Source organism: Malurus melanocephalus, unplaced genomic scaffold (assembly GCF_030028575.1).
Source record: "Malurus melanocephalus ecotype Western Australia unplaced genomic scaffold, MMel_1.1 scaffold_357, whole genome shotgun sequence".
In the NCBI taxonomy this organism is placed as follows: Eukaryota; Metazoa; Chordata; class Aves; order Passeriformes; family Maluridae; genus Malurus; species Malurus melanocephalus.
In genome coordinates, this window is record NW_026623589.1 from 432941 (window position 1) to 455548 (window position 22608).

A 22608-nucleotide genomic window follows, 5' to 3' on the forward strand; every position below is an offset into this window, starting at 1 on the left:
ACAGTTCTTATGAAGTGTTAATAATTTCTTTGAGCTAAAGAGGGAACTCAGAAAAAATGTCGCSTTTGTAGCTGCACATGCAATATCAGAAAATCACTCTACCTTTTTCATTTCAAAATACCAGGTTCATCAAACTGAAATCTTTTTCCAGAAATGTTTTAATTGCAACATTTTTCCCTTGGACTTGGGATTCAATTTTTGATCCAAATGAGAGAGACAAGCAGAAACTATTCCCCAAGTGACTGTTGAACTGGGACGTGGAAGCCACAGGTACAAGTTCCTGTCTGTATCAGACAGAAGGAATTTCACTGCGGAGCAAGTATTTCATTTCACATGAGTGCCTCCAGTATTGCTATTCTGAGAATAGCTCTTTTTTATGTTTTRCTTCATGGAAAAAAATGTTTCAAAGTCTCTTGTTCTTTTTCAATATGGAATGAACACAAATTTCAAGATCTCCCACTTCCTTTTTTTCCCTCTGTACTTGAATTCTCATTTTTCAACTAGCTCTAAAATCACAYGGTCCATCTTATATTTTACTGCCAATCTTACACATGTCATAAACAGAGTCTCCAGCTACAGAATGAATGATTTATATGAAGGGAGTGAATCCCAGAACGTTGCAAGTTTCCTGCATGAATACTTTTGTGCCTCTCGTTTGTCACACACTTCATCCCATATTTGGCTGTTGTCAGATTGAGAGCAAAGGCCGCGAGTTGCTGCCCCAATAGGAGCATCTTCTCTTTTCCTTTTTTTTTTCAGAGCCCAGAGGATGTAAAAATATGACACTACTATACTAGGAGTGCTTTAATACCCCCTTTGTGTCTGCCCTGTCCCTGTGCTTGAAGGGAAGTAGGGAAGATGGAAAGATTTGTTCTTTCTAATGTCTTTGCTCATGGGTAGGGTRAGTTCTGGCACATCATCCATGTCTGCCTGAACATCATGCTATGGTTTGTACAGGTTCTATGTGGACACACAGACAGTAAGTGTAATACATCTACATTTTCCACAATTTCCACGAATTAGTTAATGGGAAGAWTTTTTAAAAAATTTTAATAACATTTTACTATTTGTTATTTGAAGTTTTTTTATGCCTAGTCCTATAAAATTATCTGATTTAGCAGTGAGAGCRCTCAGGAGGTATGTGGCTTGCAGCAGACACCAAGGTGTCATTTCTTCATTGCACGGAAAGACTATAAATCTGAATTCTCCCCTTTGAATTGCAGGATTCTCCTCTGAAACTGCAAATGTGGAAGARTCTGTAGAGAACAGGAAAACCTATGAGCTATGAAAAAAAGTTCATAATGAAAAGCAAGGGATCTGCAGAAAACAATCTTGGCAGATAAATGGCAATCATAGAGGGCACCTCCTTTCAACAACACCAGGATCAAAGCAATCCAAATTACACACAGAAGAGAAATAAACSTAACTTTAATTAGGTCAGAAGTGCATGTGTCTGTAATAATGAGCTTCTCAGGTGCTGCTGCCCTGATGTTCTACCCCTGCTCCTGCCCAGCTCCCAGATGTGGCTCCAGGTTTTAGATGTGTCTGGCCAGGAGCACCACAACCTGTTGCCTGCAACGGCCCTGCTGCATCTCTAGAAGGCTTTGAGTGCTTTTTCTGCCTTAACTGACAGGAGCAAAGCCTTCTGGGATAATTAGTGCTGCTTCAATTGGACAGGTAGCGGATGGGAAATAAACAGGTTCAAGAGCTCAAGGGACATCCGTGTTGCTGTAGGCAGGGAGGCAGTGGAAAATAAATATAGCTAAGCAGTTGGAAAAATATTTATTTATTTATGCTCCTTTCCTTTTGAGATGTGAGATGAGGACCAGCCCCAATATGAACTCATTTTTTTCCTAAGCAGTTGCCAGCTCTCTCCAGCCCTTGAAAATCGCATCCCACGTAAGTCTATGGCCAGCTACAGTGATGACCCATTTGGAAAKGCTTTTCCTTATTGTTAACTGTGAAAGGAGATAATTTGTTACATAAATAATGAATTAGATGTGTATTAATTTAGAACTGCTTGTCTGAATGGTTTGCAAAGCATCTGTGTGATTTTAGGCAGTCATATGCTGTCAATTAACAACTTACTCTAAGCCAAATCTGTGTAAGCTTATTATGTGTATCACACAGTGTGGAATTTCTTCATAGGTTTTACTAATTCTAGCTGTATACTATTGGCTRCATAGTAGTTTTAAACTGCTAAAGATTAGTAAAAATCCCAGTTAAATTACTGACGGGAAGAGGAAACTTCCAGYTGCATTCCAGCTATTAATCTGCTAGTGATACTTTCCATGTTGTTGAGAAGTTGGGAGACCTCATTAAAATCCCTGTTTTTTTTCTTCCTGGAAAACTTAATACAAGTCCAGAAAGRCAACATTAAAACTGAATATTCATAATACATTACCAGTATTTTATTCAATTAAGGGAGGGAGCTTTTAAGTTCAGAGTTAGACAAGCATGGCTTATACTTACAAGTCTGATTGCTATCTGTCTTTCCAAAAGCAGTATGTCCCAAAATWTCAGAGGACTGATCTTGTGTCCTWACAGAATTTGAAATATCTGAGATAATTAATTATTTAAAAAAATTTGCTTAGAAGAGATTAATTAAAACCTTTGACAAGTTCCTTTTATTTTTTAAGTGTGCTGTATAGAAAAACAGCAATTCCACATTTTGATTATTCTGATCTCACTGGAAGATAACAGGACCTTTGATAAATGTTGAGGGACTGCCTCTGAACAGTAGAATCATTCAAAGGCTCTCTTAACAATGCAAGTTTTCTCCACACAATATTTCTAAAAGGACAGTCTAAACTTGCTGTTAGTGTTTGCAATTTACACTGCTGTGTAGTCTGGACAGAAGTACACAAGGGTGACCATTCTCTCTCCATTCCCTCTCTTCTGCATCTGAGGTTTTTCTTCCATTWCATATCCATCTATATTTTTCTCTCCAATCTATCAGCTCCTTCAAAGACAAATAAAATTTTTTCAGGTCTGCAATTCAGTATTTCTCCTGTCCAGGCCAATGGAAAAAATAATTCTCTCAAACATTTTTTTTAAATATAGTAGGAAAGCCTGCAGAAAACTTTAATCAAAATGTCTTTGGGGTGCAGCTGCTTGCAGGCAAATTTAGTCAACAAACAATGAGTGTCAGTGCGACCACTCTCTGATCCCTCCCTTAGTGGAGTAATTCAACTGCAGATAAGTGGKCAAAATTGCTGTTAACCTGACACTAGAGTAAACAGAACTGCCATAAAACTGAGACACAACAATTTTTAAAACTGCTAAAAATATTTTCTTGTGCAGAAAATGTTTCACACAGAGTTTGTCTTGGAATGAGATGACATTGACACCAAGAGGTTACACCAAGACAGCGATTTATACATAGAATGTGAACATCCCATTRCGTTATACAGATTTCAGTTCAAGGCTTCAATGGCTACTATCTGATCTACCAGAGTCAGACCAGGATGAGGCTTTCCTAACAACAGATTATTTCATAATTTTCCGTAACAAAACTTTCTGAACCTTCTGCTGAATCATTTGGCCATTCACAGAGGTACAGAGAAAAGGTAGTACACCAACAGCTTGAGTTAGTTTTATTTAATTGTAAGAAAAAGAAGCATCATATTAGATCATATTTAGATACTTCATGTATGTTAGGAAAAATCACAAAGATTCATCCTGAMTTTTCCAGGTCAAAGTTCTTCTTAACTAAAATGAGCTGCTCTTACATTGCATTTCTTGCTTTCTGCATCCTATTTCCAGTTTACCTTTTCTGCCTCTCCATACCTCTACCTGCGTTGTATAACCACATACTCTACTTCTCTCTTCTAACTGGCAAATTCTGATTCCTCAGCTAAGTTTCTCTAGTAAGCCAAGCAGMCAGTAAAATTAATAACATTTTCCTAGTATTTCTTTTTAATTCATTCTATTGCTTAATTTGCTTATGTGGATCTGCAGCTGAAGAAAAGGGATAAAATGTCAGACTATTGTACAGATCCAAACCAGCCCCTTTGAACTCTGATTTTACAGCAGAAGCATCAAAGAAGAATTGCTACTCCAAGGCTTTTTATCAATAGAAACTGTAAGAAATGATAAAAGAACATATTCGCATTCTTACCTCAATTTCCCATTCTAACTTCAGGAAACTCTTATTGAATTTGATACTGAGCCTTTGGGCCCAGATCCTCAAAGGTACTTAAATGTTGCAAAGCTAACTTTTATTCCCCCAGTGACCTCATGGATTTCTCAACCTAAATACAAGTTCCCAGACAATGGACAGTAACAGTGATTTTTTTTTCCTTACCAAAAAAAAAAAAAAAAAAAAAAAAAGTAAGTAAAATCAGAAATCATAAAAAAAAGGATCTACTTAAATCAGCCATGTCTGAAGAGCAGACAAATGGGACTAGACATAGTCACCTACCTGCAGTGGCCGGCTGATGGCTGTACATATGTACATACATAAACATGAGAATGGTTGACATGCCCAATCTGACTTTTAAGCAAACAGTAAGTAAAAAGGTGGAATGAAACGGGATGGGAAGGACTGGAATGGAATGGAATGGAATGGAATGGAATGGAATGGAATGGAATGGAAGAATAGAATAGAATAGAATAGAATAGAATAGAATAGAATAGAATAGAATAGAATAGAATAGAATAGAATAGAATAGAATAGAATATCGTCAGATGGAAGGGACCTACAGTGATCATCTAGTCCAACTGCCTGACCGGGCAAATTCACCTGAGTGATCTGATGCAGGTAAGTTGATTTTAGAGCCAATTTACTCAGTTATTACATTTCTGTCCCCAGAGTTGCACTGTTCTTTGCAGACCAGCCAGGTTTCCAGTAGAGGCCCTCCCACTGTCTATAAATTAGGACATGTAGATTGCAAGAGAGCACACAGCCCATGATTAGAGACCTCACTTGACAGCTAGGAAGGTGACACTCAAACTCTTGATTTGGAGATTAGTCTTAGATCTAATCTAAAACTCAGTTTTGGGCTGAGGCAGGGATCTGTGATTACTGCTTAATCTCAGGTTGACCTCAGCCTTTAGGCTGCATAGGGTGTGGTCACTGCTCAGCCAATTGCAAAATTTAAACACCCATCCTGTCCAGTGGTAGCTTGGCAGAGATTTTGAGCATTTCGATGGAGTTTGTGTGTAGGGATGCTGAAGGTGAACGKGGTGTCACTGTCACTCATCTGGAGAACTGTTCTCTTTCCAGTCTACTGTGATAATTCACTTGCCGTGAGTGTGGACCCATCATCTTGGTAGGGACTGTGGGTCACCATCATCAGGTGGCTCCAATCTCCTTGYTGGGGCAGGGCAGAGCAGGGCATCAGCCCTCAGCCCCCCACTCTTCCCTGCCCTTGCAGAGCACTTGCTTCTGCTCCTTGGTGTGAGACATGGAACTGGTGTGGAGCCAAGTAGTATTGCAGCTGCAGGGGGATAAAGGATTTCCAGCTGTATCTAACCTGCTGCAGTCTCAGATTCCCTCCCCAGCTGCATTTGTCAGRCCCACCATCTTTCACTGTGCTCCATCACCTCTCACCCTTCTYTGTTGCTCCATTTTTATGGAAATTCATTTGTAAAAGGAAGACAGTTATATTTATAATGTAGAGCGTGCTGGAATACTTAATCTTTCACTTCATTTTTTTTCAAGTGTGCCTTACTCAGACGTGGACTGATAAGATGACAAGTGCTAAAACAATCTGTGAAATGATGCATGGACTTTTAAGCAAATTAATAAGTGCCTTGGAGCAAAGATATATATAATCACAGAAAAACCTGACTCTTTTCATAGGAGATATATCCTTGAAATATTGTTTTATCTGGTTAATTAGAGTTAGGGGGTGGAAGCACTGGCTTTCCCGAGATTAAAGAGAAAACTTAAAATATTCAGATGGGAATTTGTTTTATATAATATACTACATACACACTTAAATATGAAAGTTTGATCCTTTAATATTTAACCAATGGACACTCCGCTGAGACATCTCTTTCATTTCCACTGGGGTCCTGGTACAAGCACCAGCTAGTTTTAATAGACATCACACATTTTTAAAAAAATAGGTGCAGTTAAGACACAGTTCAGCTAAGAGCCATGGGGCACAATATGTTGCATGGGTCAAAAGCGCACGTCCTAAAGGAACTAGTGAACTAGAACAGTGTCTTTGTTATTAATCCGGAAATTGCATTTTTAGAACATATATTGCTGACTATATAAGTCTCTCTTTTTTTTTTTCTTCCAGTAATTTCTTTTTTCACATGAACAGGGCAAACATCTCTCTTTGTTCCTTATAAAGATCTYCTAACTTTCCTGCTCCAGCTAGACAGTAACAATTCTTTATGCAACTTAACATTTATGTTTATGCAGGCTACAAATGTTCGTGCTTGTACTCATACCAGACATCTTTAATAYACACTTCCATCTGCCAGCGACCTGCCCATGACCTTCTTCAGAAATGCAAGGTAACTTGGCTGGCTCTATTTCTGGTCCTTCTGGAAAAGAATTGTCAGGTCAAATTGTGACAGTTTAAGTGTGATGTCTGATATTGACTGCTGTCCAGCAGGGACTGTAAGCGCTGCGTYTCCCACTTCATTCAGGACCTTACTATTGACTTGCACTATCGTCTTAAGGTTAGTCTTTTATCTCCTGTGCTTCCAGGCAAAGAAATAAGTGGCACTGGAGCAAACTGCTGTACCACCGCCCAGGGACACTGCTCTTGTGGAGCAAGCGGCTGTAYGATTTCAGTGCCCACAAATTAGATGACCACTGTACAGTGTGTCAGAGACTGCTGTCATTATTATTCTCACCAGTCTTTGTAGCTCAATTTAAAGTAAAATAACTTTTCCAGTGCACCTRTCTCTCTGTGTGTGCATGTGTGTACTTTGGACAACACGGGGAAACTTCTTTAAAAGAGAATTCCTTGTACAATGAGGCAAGAAAGTAAGACAGATACTAAAAATCAAGCAAACGAAACAAAAAAAAAAAATTAAAAATACATAGTTGTATGCATTTTTGAACTGTATGTTAATGCTAAAATATTATTTCACTTTTTTCTTCTCCTTTCCACCCTCCAGGCTTGTCAAATCACTTTTCTAACACCTGTATTTGTGTTTGCCAGTCCTTTCTCGCAACAGTGCATGTCCTCATGGTTATTTCATTTCCAACTTTTTTTTACATAAAAACTAAATGTGGGACATTAGGAGCTTTGCAGTAGTCTTTTTAATAGGGTAGGAACCTGAAAGATGTTGCAAGTTCACAGTATCTCTGCTGGTTACTGGCCAGAGTCACTAGCAAAAGGACAGAGCGGTATTTTAACTGTTTTTTGTTTGGTTTGGGGTTTTTTTTCATTGTTTACATTACATTCCTATCTTTCTTCTTTTCGTTGTAGTGGGTTTTCTATGTAAATAAATCAGTTGGAGTTAAAAACTGAGTGCATCAAGAATTATRGAATTCAGTTTGGTCTGATCTTTGATGCAATTTAGTTTAACAATGGAATACCAGACTCCTCAAAATGTGCAAGTTATTTCTATTCATAAATGTCATGCAAGTAGACATCATTTGAAAAATAGTTTGTAAATTGGCTGTACTACTATTTCTTTTACATTTAATGGGAAGGATTGTTATTTGGATTGCAGATACAGCTTTAGTTTAAATGGGTGGCATTGCACCATCTGCCATACTTTATCCCAGGGCAAAACCATATTATTTTATTTTTCCTGTCCACTTTCTGGGTTTCTCACTTGGACTATTCCATAGCTGGTATTTTCTCTCATTCTCTCAATATGAAAGTCTACCCAAGTCTTGAGGAAGTCTTTGCTAAATGAAATGTATCAACCATGATTTTTTTTTTTTAAAATCTGGATATTAGTGAAAGAAAAGTTGAAAACTCCTGCCTCATTCTACAAATGAAAACTTTGTTCAGTGTTGGCTTAGAATAGCTCAGTCTTATTTAAAGAGATTAGCAACAATGGGTTTTCAGTTTTTACAATGTTAATCCACGATTAATCTAAACATATTTTAATGCTCCTTGAAGCACAGTATTATTTTCCTAATCCCAAATTTGCTTCATTGATCCCATCCTTGCTTATTTTTCCCACAACAATGCAATTTATATAAGACTGTAGCTAAAGTCTTTATAGTTAAACCAGAAATAATAATAATAATAATAATAATAATAATAATAATAATAATAATAATAATTATTATTATTATTATTATTATTATTATTATTATTATTATTATTAATCTAGCCATAAGAGTCTATAAGATAGTCCTCTTTCCAGCCCTTCAAGCATGGCCATGAACTAGAAACAATACTGAAAGATGAACTGTTGCTATGATAATTTTCTATTTACTTGAGGTTCCTGAGTGTTTACAGATGCCTTACATACGCCATTTCATATTACTGAGAAGAAAAACTGTTAACAAGATGTCATAAGATATTAGTAAAAAATTTTGCTCATTAATATGCCAAGTGTCAAAAAGGAGAACCATATTTCACAATTAAAGGAGATTTTCTTGGATTTTGAATTATACCAGGATATTTCCAAGAACACTGTTTTTTTATATTTTTTTCATTTCTTAATGAAGCCTATTTGCTATTTCTCAGTAGACATCACTGTCTGAAACAGTAATGGAACAGTGTGATAGTCACAAAAATATGCCTTTTGGCTCACAAAGTATCTTTWAAAATATAACATTTTCCCATAATTTGTTTTTACAATAAAGATCTATATTAAATAACAAAGGTGAGTTAATGGTAATTGTTTATTCGTGAATCCTGTTTAAAATTTTGAAAGTTCAAATGCATTTGTTAAATRTCTCTTATGGCCRATGCCTCATAATATCTGCAACATCCACCAAAACTACTGTGAAGGTCAGGACACATTATTTAGTCTCTGTTTTTAATGTGCAGGTTGTAAGCAAAGTCAGCCTCATGAAAAGAGCTGAAAGTTTCAGAGATTTTGCTTTGCATTAAATTGTCAGTAGCCCTCAGTAAAAACTAATCATATTCTTGTCTGTTAATGTTCCCCCTTCCAGCCTGCACTCCTTTCCAGCCTGCACTCCTTTGCCATAAGTAATCTTTATTACTGCTAAAGGCTTTATACTCCCCAACAATATTTAGGGAACTCAAAACATATTTSTTAACCTTTCCATGTAAAAGTAATAACCATCCTACCCACCACTGCTCCTCCAGTGACTGTGCAGGTTGTTTTAGCAGGCAAGATGYTTAGCAGGCAGGATGTTTTGGCAAACTACTTCCTCCAAAAACTGAATACATCCRTGCTAAGTGTAGCCCCAGGTGGCTCTCCAGCCATGGTCAGATGGGCAGGAAGGAATTCCTGGTTTTGGGGTGACTGGAGCAGGCAGCTGCCCAGGCCACCCTTCCATTTCCCATGACAAGAAGTGTCCCCACATGCCATCCAGTCTGTCACCAATTTCYTTCCTGTCAGAGTCTGGCACCTCTGGCTGATACTCCCCTCCTTCGCCCATGGAGGATGCCAGAGTTTCATACCACAACAAAACATCCAGTGACACTTGAGTCAGGACATCTGATAGGAAAAAATAAAATGGTGCCTACATGGAGAAATATCCCATCTCCCACCARTGAGGACTCCTAGCTCTCCGAGGGATTTCCTACACTGAGGTGAACAAGGACACCTCTGTGGCTGCCCATTATGTATGGGCAAAGTTAAGGCTCCTTCTGGAATTTATTTGCTCTCTAGCAACATCTGCTCATATTCAGGGAGAGGAATAACCCTCAGGGAGCTGTAATACCCTCCCCCAARACTAGCAGCAGTTGTGGGAAGGCTCTGGAGTTCCCATCCCATACAGGGAGGGTGGGGATGCAAATCAAACAGCAACGAGCCAGGCAGAGCCCAGGCAGATGGGTCTTCTCTTAATTTACCCAGAGAGCCCATGCTCACTCCCAGTTATCCCAGTAAACACATCAGCCCTCCACTACCTAGAATAGAAACTCCAGCCAAGACTCTTTAGACCTGATCAAATTAAATTTGAGGATATAAGAGGTTCAGAGGTTTTAGAACTAGAATATATTATTTACAACTAGAAGTATTTATTATTCAAGCCATTCTATCAATGCTAAAAGAATAATAGCTAATGTATTAAATCCATATTTTATGAATGGTCAGATAATTTTGATTTCTTTTTTCCTTTTGTCAACTCGCTTAAGTGCCGTGCTGAGAAATGGCTTATTAAGTTCATGTCACAGATAAGATTTCTATTTTTTCTTCACAGCTCAGAAACATGTGAAAATAAAAAATGAATAAATAATATTTTTCATGCCTTAAGACTATTATTCTTAAAACCCAATGTAGTGTTTGTGCAGATTAAAAGTAAAAATATTATTAATATTTAACTACTGCATTAAATGTTCATGTTTTATATGGCCGTTGAGAAGGTAAAAATCTATTCCACTCTAATATCAGCTGTAAATATGAGCAGAAAAACTGCCAATATTATGAAACTCAGAAAAACGTTGATAGATCTGTGAATGTTGAAATCTTTGCTGTCCTGAAAAGAAGAAGTAGCAACTATTTCACATATCAAAATAAGCTTGTAGGAGATTATAAATCACAGAAATGCAGAACGGAAATAGAGAGCAATAATCTTGAACTATAAGCAACACATGCTTTTATAAAATGCTTTATCCAATGTGGAAAACAATTCACAGAATCATAGAATGGTTTGGATTGGAAGAGACGTAAAAGATCATCTAATTCCAGCCTCCCTGACATKGGCAGGGACACCTTTCACTGGACCAGATTACTCAGAGCCACATCCAGCATGGCCTTGAACACCTCCAGGGATGGGGCATCCACAACTTCTCTGGACAAACTGTTCCAGTGCCTCCCCACCCTCAGTAAGGAATTTCCTCCKGATACTTCATCTAAACCTGTCCTCCTTCAGCCTAAGGTCATTTGCCCCTTATTCTATCTCTACATGCCAATTTTGAAAAGTCCCTCTCCAGCCTTCATATATACCCCCTTTAGGTACTTCTAGGTGTCTAAGCTCCCGCTTTTAAATTTTTCCTGCTTTCTATACTCTGGGGACCTTCTGGAGGGAGGAGAGCAGCACTCTTCCTGGACACAAGCATGAAACACTTCTRGGACATGAGGGGGAACATGACAGGGAAGTCTGCAGAAAGAGAAAGGATGGGACAAGGAAGAAGCCTGTTCAGAAGAAATCAGACCTCTCTCTGGCAATATTGGAAAGGAAAAGCCTTTTCTAAGCAAGGCACCTTGGGTTTGATCAAACTAGGTTTCATTGACTGCTCCTGTTCTGAAAGGCAAGTGAGGGGTACACCTTGCCCTGTAACGGTACAACAGGCAGGAAAAAAGGAATTCAGAGATTTTTCTTCAAAACTTAGTTAATATGGGTTGCCTGACAGATCTGTGATCTCCCTTTAAAAAAATTATGTTATTCTAGTTAAGCAAATTTGTTCTCTGATAAAATACATCTTTAGAGCCAGAGAGGCATTKAGTGTTCCAGGATGACTCTGAAAAAGGGTGAGCTTTCCCACACTGGCCAATTCAAGAATGGGCACACATTATTCTGTTTTTATTCTCTGTGAGTGGTTTGCCTACAGTTGAACATGGACATTATTTTGCACCTTATACACTTCTGAAGAAACAAAAAGTTGGACAGCAGCACATCTGACATGTCAGTGACAATCTGTATGGCTTGAGTTAGAGCACAGCTTGTGGTGGAGAAAGATGATGGGAGTGATATATTTAAGTCTGGTAAGTTATGTTATTATCAGAGGGTACATTTTTTTATCATTTTATGTAGGTTACAAGGATCGCTGTTGCTCATTCACACTGTCACGGCATTTACTTTTACTCATCTACCCACCTGTGTGAAGGCATATAGTAGCTTGTAATTTTCTATTTATATTTGCTGTTATTTAGATTCATGCCCATTGCTTATTATATTTTTAAATTTTTTTTGTGCCAGAGGAACCATAGTAAGGGTTGCTTTATTTTATTTATTGTCCTTCTGCATAAAGTAATTGCAGAAAACCTTTCTGAATTCTACCAAGAAAAAATTAAGAATCCAATATTTGCTACTAGATGCTGTTTCTAATACAAGCTGCTGAGTTCAGAAAGTGTGTGTTATGGGTGATAAAATGTCATTTGATTCTGCATTTCTGAGGTTTTYCAATCTTCAGGTTAAGTCTTTTGTCCTTTCTGACTGTTGCCATGAAGAGGATTCCTACATCTTTCGTGTGGYTTTTTCATAAAACATTTCAGAACAGGGGATGATTGGTATAAATTGCCCCGCCAATTTCAGCACATCTTGGACAAAATGTTTTCCATCCTGGGCRCTGAAGTTGTGTTTAGGGCTGCTATTGTTTTTTACTCTACACTGGTGGAAATATACACATTTGTTTGTATTTGTGCACWTTTGGGGTTACCAGTAGGTATCTGTCTCTCTGCTGTTCCAGGATGCTTTTATGCAATATTTTTCATAATCTGAATGTGTCAATGCTGTTTAAATGAGAGACAAAAAGCATATTTCTTTGAAAAGTACTTTTTCCTAGAATATGTATTCTGTAGTTTTCATTTAATTGCATAAAGTTCCCTCGTATCCTCTTCTAAGCTTGAGAAGCATATTTCTAACTAAGATACACTTTTTATTCCTTAAACTTATGATGCATYCAAAAATAGTAACTAAATTAATGTAAGTTCTTATCATTTCAGGTGATTCATTTTTCAACATAGACCAATTTAACTGCTATCAGTATATTTCAAGAATTTATATTATAGTCAGGCACATTTGTGCCTGAAATTTAGAAATTTCAGACATTTCTAAAAACCTGACATTTTACAAACCTGCATGCTTCAAGTCTTAAAAAGAAAATTACAAAACCATCACAAACACTACTAGAAAATACTTTGCTATAGGTTTGTGCTACTTTTTTCTCTCCTAAACATTCTGTAGGCTGTGTTCAGCAATAAATAACTACTGAGACTACCTGTTCCTCTTCAACTGAAATCAGGTAGAGCTCTAATTTTAGGAAGTGCATTTACCTGTGTTAGATTAGTATAAAAGCCAAGCAGTGCATGACCAGCATTCTGAAAAACACTGATAATAGTAGCTCCAGTATAATACACCCATCACATGACATCCAAAACTTAGTCATTCACAAACTACATGTCTAGGATTTGGCTGCTGTGTCCAGACTATAGCTGCAAGTCCCCTCAGACCAAGGTGAGGTTTGTAGAGAATCAGAGATCTCCTCCTGCATTTSGCCAGTTTATCAACCAGAGGATGTTATTTTGCCCCAAAACGTATTTAGTGCATTTGGCACAGGCTCTGCTGAACTCGATGACAATTATACCTGCCAGTAGAGGAACAGACTGTTCCCATAGATTTGTGAACCACGATGGAAAGAAATGAGCAATATTCACCTCAATTGCCAGCTCTTATGCCTAGACCAGAGCAAAAGCCTTGTCACCAAGAAACGCTGCTGCTGGGACAATAAAAAGGATGATGCATGAGACTGCAGGGCATTGCGGCATTTTGCAGTAATTCAGAAAGATGTTGAACAATATCCACAAGAGATAAATATCTTCAAGACAGATTCAGAAAATTTTCAGCCAAGAATTCCACAAGAATTAGCTGAAAGGCCCTGCTGGCTGATTCTAATCTCCAGTATAGCTTGCAATAGCAGAGACTTCAGATGCCTAGAGAGCATTAATTTTGTAAAAGCTCTCAGTAGAAGGGCAAGCAGATGACTTGCATAACTAAAGACCAGCAATCCTGGTATTAATCCAGCATAGATTAATGCAAAAGTCATGTAGAATTTACATCTCAAAGTATTAAGGGTTATATTAATATTACCAGYGGTCATCAGAGCATATTGGAAAGTAAATCTTGTCCAAAAAATTACTTGATTATTTGAGGGTAATGGAACTAGCAAAGGTAGTTGCAAAAATTTGGGAATCACCTACAGCAGAAGATGTTTCTAGTGGGGTCCATATTTAGCCTAATATTAGTCAACATTTTAACCAAATATGTAGCTGTCACTGATCCAGCTGAATAGTAAATGAAACTGAGATGAGGGCAGGGTGGATATTCTTCCAGGGCAGATATCCTGCCAAATTCTAAACCAGTTAGTCATCTGCTACCAACACAGGCTGGGGCATCAAGGAATTGAGAACAGCCCTGCAGAGAACTTGGGGATAYTGGCAGATGAAAATCTGGTCATGAGCCAGTTGTGTGTATTTGCAGCCCAGGAAGCCAACCACATCCTGGGCTGCATCAGGGAGCATGGCCAGCAGGTCAAGGGAGGTGATCCTTCCCCACTACTCTGCCCTACCTCTACTGCCTCCAGGTCTGGGGTCTACAGCACAGGAAAACCAGGAATCTGATGGAGCATGTCCAGAGGAGGTCATGAAGATGATGCAGGGTCTGGAGCTCCTCTCCTGTGAAGACAGGCTGAGAGAGCTGGGGCTGTTCTCTCTGGAGAGCAGAAGGCTCCAGGGAGACCTTAGAGCACCTTCCAGCACCTAACAGGAGCTACAAGAAAGCTAAGGACAAAATGTTGAGCAGGGTCTGCTGCARAACAAAATGGATAATAGTTTTAAACTAAAAGAACCTCCAGTTAGACTATATGTAAGGAAGACAATTTTTAGAGTGATGGTGGAAAAACACTGGAAGTGGTTGCTCAGAGAGATGTCCCATACCTGGAAACATTCAAAGACAGGTTCTGAGCTACCTGATCTAGTTAAAAATGTCCCTGCTTCTTGCAGGCAGGTAGCACTAGAAGACCTGTAAAGGCTCTTCCACACCAAACAATTCTATGATTCTATGAAATTCATATATGTAAGGGGAAAAAAAAGAATGTCGACCTTAACCATGTGCTAAGAAATTGCATCCAGATAAACAGATGTGTGAAAATAAGTTTCCATTATGGTGACTCAGCAAAAGAGGCCTCTATGATCAGCAGATACACAAAGAGTAATAAATGGGGCAAAGTCAAGGTGATTTCAGCTACACYTTTTGGCCTTGTTGAGACTAATACTGGAACGCTTCCTCCAGCCTTGCTSTTCTTATTTTAAGAAAGATGTTGAAGGTGCACATCAATTATTTGAGAGCTCAAAGAAAACGCCTTGAGTAGACAGAATAAGAAATCTGCTCAACTTTTAAAAAGCAACAGTGAGAGATGGTCTGCTTGCAACATATAGAATACCTACATGGCAAAAAAAAAACCAAAACAAACCAGTGACTATAAAAGGAATTTAAATAAATCAGGAAAGGCATAACAAAACAAAACAAAACAAAACAAAAAAAACAAACAAATGAACAACAAAAAAAAAAAAATTAAGTCACAGAAAACCCAGTAGATGAAAGCCAAGGAAATTTAGAAGGGGATATGCTCTAGTTGTTAGCTGCAAGAATGATTAATCCCTGGAGCATAGACAAATGGATGTGTAGTTTCCCCACATCTTCATTCTTTCACATAAAGATTGAAAGCTTTTCTGTAAGAGCTACACAAGTCAGATGTAACATAAGCACTAATTAATAGCAAGCTATTAACCTCATTACAGAGGTAGACGYTCATATTACACAAGAGATCAGACCAGATGACCTACTGATTCTTGCTGTCCTTCAACTGCAAATTCATGAACTGCTCTTGTCCCAAATCAACTTTAGTGAGTTACTGACATGTGGGTGCTCAGTGGCTCCTCTCTTCTCACAGCAAGCCCGGTGCTGGAGTCCTGCAGGAATCACATGCAAATCCTACACCATGTCATTTCTCTGAGGGGCAAACCATGATGATCCTGATTTAAAACAAGATCAAAAAACAGTCATTAGGAACTTAATTAAAAATATTTTAACTGCAAATGACTTTCTGCAATGTGTTTGCTCAAACAGTCTGTTCCACAGCTGTCACTGAAGCAGTTCCGAACATCCAGCACAGCATTATATTACTTTTGTGTGCAAAACACTTGTAATGAACCCCATTATGTAACCTGCTGGTGAAATAGCCATGATTTCACGGAAGATATTGTAGGATTTGGTACAGGGAAAAAGGGGMGGCATGAAGAATATCCTTTTAACTCCCAGTTAGAACTAATGATGACAGACTGTCAGGAAAGAAATATGAAGGTGTATAATTATTGGCTGGCATGCCTCAGGCATCACCCAGGTGTTAACAATATGTAAAGGCTGGGCATGCAAGGACTAACCTCCTCCAAAGGTTCTTTAGTATCTACCCCTAAATATTTTAATACTGACATTTACTTCACAGTATTGTTGGACTAGCAACAATTGGTTATAAMAGGATAGTAACAAGAAGTGCATATGCCTATAGTCTTTTTTTCCCCCCAGATATTACAAATTCACACCCAAGGTAAGTCATTAACTGAATTGAACAAAAGCAAGTGTCCCTGCTRAACTGCTGGTATGCAGTTCCTTAAAGTAATTATTTCACTTCAGTAGCACYACTCAAATGAGCAAATGTTTGCTTACATTACAGAAGGTATGCAACAATTTCTTCCTATTAGATGAAGACTCACAACAAGAAATTGAAAATCAGATCCTTTAACTGTGGTTAAATTGTGATTTAATTGGGTATTCATTGCTCAAATTTCTTAAAAGTTTTAGTTCTCCAAAAAGGAAGTTGCAAGCTTGCCCTGTGAAATTGTTATTCAAGTACCTTTTGTGAACAGCCAGTGGTGACACACTGCAGCAATAAATTTACAGACATTCTGTAGTCTGAAAGTTAATCACCCAGATTATTCAATTTATGCTTACAAATAACAAAGCAATAGGAGAAATCTGGATCAGTCTCCGAGTGATTCATAAGCACGGATGGAAAATGTAATCCCAATAACTGCCTGACGAGCTCTGACACACACAAACACCCACCCACAGACTGGCACAGTGCGAAACAGTTCTTGTGATTGCAAAAGAGTTCCCATTTATTCCCTGCTTTGAAAACCTAAATTTTTCAGGCCAGTGAATCCTGATGCTTTTTGTTCCATCAATGGGTGCAAAGTATTTTCTGGTCTAGGGTTTGGCTCTCTAGAAAAGTCTGAAAAAAATACACAGTCACTTTAAAATAAAAAGAAGYTAAAATGTCTTTTTGGCATCATTAAATGTCCTATTTCCTTTAAGGCCTKAAGCCAAAGAATTATTTAATTTTAAAATGTCAGCTTAGCAAGAAAATATTTCTCCATATGCATAGTGAGCTTCTCAGAAATATTTRGTTAAGGGCATGATTCACTTCAGACTGATAGTTATTTCAAAGGTTTTAACKGAGGCCATACAGGTACATTTGGACAGTGGTGAGCTTTGCCATGCATAAATGTGTAGTTAGGTACACACACAATGCCAAGTTCAATTAATTACTCCAGCATGGTCAAGGTAATTTTTCAAATGCTTCAAAAATATCGGAGTCATCCAAAAGCCCTTCTTCCCTAAGCCCATCAGCTTCTGCAAACAAGACTGTCCTGAGAMCTACAGGACTGAACTCTTGAAGATGTCACAGCCTTTACTCCTTATCTTGCACTTCCAACAGAACTCAATGTTTCTTTGCTTTCTTTACACTTGCCTAATTGAGTTCCTCACGTGCAGTACCTGTGCTGAGCCCAAAGAGCCACTGGGGATGTAGRCAAGGTCAACAGGAGCTGTGCATGAGGAGATTCAGCTGGGCAATGACAGTGACACAGCCTGGGTGTAGGACTGCGTCTGGGATAAACGCTGTCACTTCTGTTTGCATGGATGCATCGCTCCCAGGTGACCAGATCCCTGGTCAGTGCTGTCCAAGGAAGATCAGAACTCCTCGTGCGTKATTTCAGTGCAGGATAGCTGGATCATCTCAGCATGTACCCAGATCTGTGCGTTGCCACGCCAGCCTATGGCTCACCAGAAGAGTGGGGACAGGAGCAGCCCTGTCCTCATCCCTACAGAAACAGAGGAGGGCTCTGCCCCAAGTGCAGTTTTTCTCTTCACACACCATCTTTAACTCCTGCAGAATGTATGACTTGCCAGTTGAAATCTGACATGTAGAAAACAGCTTTGCAAGAAACAATGTCCTAAATGTTCTGCTGGTGGAGAGGGCTGATATTCATCTGAATGCACCTTAACTCTTCAGATATTTTATGAAGYTTCACATTTCAAAAATGGAATTTAATCTGTAAATTAATTTGCCACTTCCATTTCTAAATAATGGTCTGTTTGAAAATGTGATTCCTATGTATGTCCCTGCAAAACTGAATTTTTGGAAGAACACATTAATTTATACAAGTCTCACATAGATCATGCATTAGTTAGTTTAAAAGTATTCTCTATTTATTTTAGAGGATTAATGAATTCTGCTTTTGAAAGGAGCCTTGTCTCATATAAGAGCCAGTTCTGAAGTATATAACCCCTGTTGTGATGATCCAATTATGAAATCTCCAACATCCTTAAATACTAGGTTTATGTTTGAACTAAATTTTCTTTAATTACTTCTGTAGCTGGCTCTATTTGTCAGTGTCTATTTTGTGTTTTCTAGCAAATATTTTCTTGTAAGAGGAGAAGGTCACACTGATTTTCTTTACTATTTTCTATTTTGTGACTAYCAGAGCTTGCTTTCAGGCACAGATTTCACATGTAATGTGATTGAGAAGTACCAGACTCTTACTGTTAGTGYTATTTTATTACTCTACACTCTGTTTCTTTTTCTTGTTGAATTTTAATGCCTACAAGTGCCTTGGAGTAGATTGGTCATTCACTTTCATTCAACATAATAAATTTTTAGCAGCTACTTTAAGCTTAAAATCACAGCTCTTAGATACAGCTTACCACAMGTCCTTTAGCCCTCCTTTCTCAGATCTGTTCGTGCCACCCGTGCACCCTTAGGCACCAGTGTCTGTTGCAACTCTTTAATTGCTGTCACTCCCTCGCCTGTTACTTCATTCTCTCTTCTATTTTCCCCCTTTTGCACCCCAGATTGGGTGTGGTGCATTTCTGTAGCAAAATGTCTTCAGAAACAGTGCTTTTTAGCATTCCTAGAATGGGTTACAAATGTGCAGAGCCAGTTTTCATTTCCCTGTAGCTCTCACCAATCACCCTTGCCGTATTTTTAAGCCCAGCTGGAAATTAAGCACCAGGCAGCCTCTTGTTCGRCCTCACCCCTGCCTTTTTCCCCCACCCCGGTGGAATGGCGAGGAGAATCGAAATAAAATTTGTATGCTAAGGACAGTCTAATAATTGAAAATAAAGTAAAATATTATTATTAATGTTGTAATATTAATAATTTTTTTTAAAACCTACAAGTGATTCACAATGCAATTGCTCACCACCTGCTGACCAGCTCCAGACKCCCCTTCCCAAATCCCGACTGGCCACCCTTCCAGGTAGTTCCCTTTAGTTTACATACTGGGCATGATATTCTGTGGTGTGGAATATCATTTGCTCAATGATATTGTTCCAATCACTGTCCCAGCTATGTTCCCTCCCTGTTTTATTTGGATTTGTTTTTTTAATGTGCATCCTCACAGACAGAGCATGAGGACAAGGAAAAAATGTCCTTGACTTAGGATAAACATGACTTAGCAAAAAACCCAAAACATCAGTGTGTTATCAACACCACTCTCATTCCAAATCCAAAACACAGCACTGTAACAGCTACTGAGAAGAAATGAACTCCACCCTAGCTGAAAAGATGACAACCCCACAACACCCAAGCTCTTAGTTCTGCACCCCATCACCTCAGCAGCCACAAATCTTATCCACGACWGAGAATGTGTCCTCCAGCAGTCATAAAGGCAAGGGGAGGCAATTATGTTTCCCCAGAGTATGAGCAGTACCAGAAGGAGCTCATCCTACAGGTGTTCAGTGTTTCACATCTGGGGAGAGCCTCTGGCTTTCAGCATATCCCCCCATTACATGTGTTGTAACCCAAGGTAGTACAAGCATGCAGAAAACAGCAGTGGGCAAATTGAGAAACTCACAGCTTTGCATGCCTGCAAGGGGTGAGACTGTCTGTGGTACACCAAATCTCTGCAGGTGCTTTCTCTGAGGGCCAGCTAAATTGAACCATTATAGAGCTGCCACAGGCAAAGAACACAAAATTGGGCAGTTAGCACAGCTCAGATGACACGTGTTAACTTGCTAGGCTGCATGTGTAAGACCAAATGTTTTCTATACCTTGCAGTACACTTTTACTACACGTCAAAAATTGCCACACATCATCTAAATAATCAGAGTTAACATTAAATATAATTAACCCAAAACACTCTTGCTACAAATTTTCCTTCTGTTTACTTCTCCAGAACAGAACAAAGGGGAGCATTCATGGAATATATTTGGGATCATGATSTCTGCTGTCTGTGGTGAGGAGTGGACAAACCAAGGTTTAAGAAATTTATTACAGAGTAAGAAAGAGACAGCAGGAATAYGGTGTGGTGGCAGCTGCAGCAGCTTAGCACTGTGCCCTCATGGCACCTGCATGAARTGAGGGGCATCACTGTGCTGCAGAAGCCTCTGAAGCCCAGCAGAAACATCAGGATCCCATCAGGTCTCTTCAAGAAACAAGTGCTTTTGGTCACTACAAATGCAGCCTCACTAYGTAGCAATCATCTCTCTCCAGGGATGGTGCATGTGAATAAATACTCCTGTCATTTCCCCACCATAGAAATCTCAAGAAATAACCCATTTCAAGTAATTTCAAACTTGAGGTCACTTCAACAATAGCCCACTGAGATCTGCAGTGCCAGCCAGATCAGTAGTGTATGGAATACCAGAAACAACACTGCTGTGATAGAGTGGACCATCACCCAAGAGAATTTACCCTGTTTCTCAGATGTTTGGTCCAGAATGGTCATCTTCTTCTTTGTCCCTGTTTATCAGAGGCTGTTTCAAAGATGCTTCAAGAATGCTATCTGTGGCAGCCCAATGCCAGCCTTGTGAGGATTTATGAAATAAGGGTCATGATTTCTGAGCCTATTAATAACAAAATGAGCATCCAGCATAAGACAAAACCTACTGATTCAAAATTATATTCATTAACCTTTCTGCATTAATCGTCCTGCTGCATGTTGCACCTTGCAAAGTTCATGTATCTTTTTGTAACTAGCTTCAGCTCACTTTGTAGTAGTCCAGACTGGAYAGAAAAAAGGCATAAATGACTATGTAACAGCTTTGTAATGTATTTATTCCATTTGTTAATTTATCATCATGTTAAGTACCAGCAAAACAATGTTTTTCAAATGCCACATGAGTGYAACACATCAATCATGACAAGATGCGGGACATGCAAATATACTTTAGGATCCTGACTTGAGTCCTCTGCTGCTTACCCTCTGGTTTGGTTGGTTGGTTATTTGTTTGTTTTGTTAGTAGGTGTTGACTGAAAGATTTTTTTTTTTTTTAATCAGGGCATGTTTTGTATTGCTGGGAATGTCTGGGTGGAGTTTTTGGTCCTCTCTAAACATTTTTCATTTCCAGAATTTCAGAAAAATAAATTATACACACAGGAAAAATAATTACATGGATTAAAAGAAAAAGATTTTTCAAGTTGTGTACAATCATTTCAGTACAACAACACAATTAAAATGCTGTATGGAAAGTGCATTTTCCAAAATTTCTTTCCTATTAAAGCAGTTTATGGTTTTAATAAGGAGTAGAAAGAACCTGTAAATAATCTTATTATTTCAAGGAATGCAATTTTAATACTAATTTTCCAGGATTTTAATTAATTAGGTAGTTTAAATTTCTTTATTTATTCATTACAGTTTCATACTTTACATTACTGTTTTGGGTGAGAGGTATTTGAAGCCTKAAGGGAACAAGTTGCAACACAATCCTACTCAAACCACACAGACCAAGTTTCCTGAAGAYATGCATTTCATTGTCTGGTCCCTACTTACATTCATAATTACCACTAGAATAAAGAAAAGTTAAATTAAGCTACTGCAGATTTAAGTCTTTGTCCATTATAAAAAAGGGGATGAAACTGTCCCRTCCTAAGTTGTGGCTGTTGGCATTCTTTGCCTTCCTAATCCTTCCTGCTCAGCTCACATGTCCAAAGTTAGCAGGCATTTAATGACTATGAAATGTGCTTTTCCTTCTTGTGCCTCCTTCCACAGAAGAGAGGCTCAGATTAGTCTTGCTTTGGATTCATCAGTGCCTTTAATAACTGTTAATTTATTCACTGCCTTCTCAAAATGACATGATGGCAGAAGGAAGAGGGTATTCAGAGCCTGAAACAGATTTCAGATGAGATACACAAAAAATTGCTTGGGGCAGTGCAAGACCCACTCCTGTACTTGCAGGAAGACCCGGCTGCCACGGCCAGGTAGGCTGATTGAGCAGTCAGGGTGACCACAGCAGCCTTTGCGTGGGACACAAATGGCTGGATTTCACAACTTCTGTTCATGTTTAATGTTTAATAATAATAATAATAATAATAATAATAATAATAATAATAATAATAATAATAATAATGTTTGCTAGTAATAACATAAAACTTGATGTGAGCCAAAGTACCTGACAACTCAGTGTCTGAGAAAAACTAGGGTGATGTGGTGGTACTTAAGGTTGTTTTGCCCAATCATCAAGCATCTCATAAATATTCC